The sequence below is a fragment of the Notamacropus eugenii genome, chromosome 1 (genome assembly GCF_028372415.1).
Source record: "Notamacropus eugenii isolate mMacEug1 chromosome 1, mMacEug1.pri_v2, whole genome shotgun sequence".
Classification (NCBI taxonomy): Eukaryota; Metazoa; Chordata; class Mammalia; order Diprotodontia; family Macropodidae; genus Notamacropus; species Notamacropus eugenii.
In genome coordinates, this window is record NC_092872.1 from 551571429 (window position 1) to 551573335 (window position 1907).

The 1907-nt window shown below is 42.3% G+C and overlaps 1 pseudogene; it reads right to left on the bottom strand.

Moving 5' to 3' along the window:
- Positions 1-309: 309 nt before the first annotated feature.
- LOC140518897 (surfeit locus protein 2 pseudogene) lies at positions 310-1129 on the bottom strand (annotated as a pseudogene).
- Positions 1130-1907: the final 778 nt, after the last annotated feature.

A 1907-nucleotide genomic window follows, 5' to 3' on the forward strand; every position in this document is an offset into this window, starting at 1 on the left:
CCCTCCCTCACTCAAAACAAAGTCAAGTGCAACTCATGTCATTATTTCTCTGATGGCATGGTCTTCGGCAAAGAAGGAACACACACTATATGTACTTGAGAAGACCTCCCTCTGATACTTATTATCTCTGTGACCTTTCTAGTCCTCAGTTTCCTAATCTATAAATTGAGGGATTTGGGAAATATGTTCTGTAAAGTTACTTTCAACTCTAAATTTTTGGTCCCATGACCTTGATAACATTATTTGTACACACTTTATTATTATGCTGAAAAAGCACTGGTTGATTCCTTTTTCATCAACTTTATAATTTCAGTTATATGTTTCTGTTTGTCCTTTGAAACCCTTGAGTTCTCAGTAGGGATTCTTGAGCTTCTTGATCAAAGTGGAATTCTTTGTTCTCTTAGTGCATGTGGGTCTGTCCAGCTCTCTCTTCTCTCCTCTACTCATAACCCCACTCTCTCTTGAAAGCTGTGTTATTGTCCTTTTCAGCGTTAGTCAGGTAGTTCCTTGTGACATCTCCATTCTCGCCTGGGTGCTTTTCGGTGACCAGCTCAGGTGGGTCTAAGTATGTCACTCATGTCATCATCTTTCTGGTCTTCTTCATCACCAGTCTCAGACTTCCAAGAAATCCTCCTTTTTTCTGAGGCTGCTGGTCACCATTGATCAGGTCTTTCCGTTTCCTTCTTTTTGACAACAAGAACGCAGGAACATACTCTCCAGGCTGCTTCTGATTCTCCTACTTGTACGGAGCCTTTTGGTAGCGCTGGCCCTGGACAGGACATAGGATGTACTCTGGAAGCCTGTTGATATGCCGAAGGGTGCGTTTGCAGAACTTTTGGGGTGGAATCTTGGTGCTGGGAACGAAGTGTGGCTCAAAGTCTTCATAGTCAAAGGTCTTGGTGGTGCGCATCAGCCGCTGATAATTCTTGCCGCTGATGTAGGCGTGGAGCAATTCATAGTCCTGGCAGTCTGCACCTTAACTTGGCCCCACCAGGGCACAACAGCAGCCTGCGGGAGTGGCTCGGGAGAAATTCCTGCACATCTGGCGCACCTGGCCATCCGTGCTGCACAAGGCTAGGGGTGGGGGATAGAAGAGAGTCTCTGTCCAGGTGCCTCTAGGACGCACCATTTGGAAACCCCCAAGAGGGCAGTCCATCAGAAGTGGACCCCATGCTGCACGCAATAAGGGTTGATTGTTTTATAAAAGATTTAAGCTCTCAAATGGAAACACAAGTCGTGACAACATCTTCTGTGGGACACCTGTCCTCCTCCTCCCAGCTGCTGGAGCTTTCCTCACTAAAATGACCTTCCATCTGTTCTGTATATTTCTAGCAGGTATCAATTTTATTGACATGATATTTCCATTAATAAAAGGAAAGCCTTGAACATAGGGCTGTTTTTTGCACATCTTTGTAACAACAGCACTTAGCATAGTGCTATGGCATATATTAATGCCTTAATGAATGTTGATTGATTGATTGCTTTGCTTGTGGTTGGGGAAACTTCTAAGGGAGTTGGGTTATGTTAATTTACTCTGAAGAGTGATAATAACATACACTTTGTAAGTTTCTGAGAAATTCCACAGGTTCTTTTGGCAGCCCATCTCAAACTTAAACAGCTACTATTACCAGGGTTTCATCTTTTGACCCCTATGACATGTTGCTTTGAGTGGAATTCTGAGACGGGGCAATAGGGAGACCTATATGTGTGTAAAAAATTTATGTGGTGGTTTAATAGGAATTTTTATTTTTCTTTAATTATTACAGCTCCCTTCAGTAAATATGGACTAGAAAAGCTTTTTGTCTAGGTGTTATATTGAATTCTTGTTAATGTTTTGATTGTTAGTGAGAACTCATGTTATTTTTTTCATGCAATTGAGACAGAGAAAGCCATCAAATTACATAAAA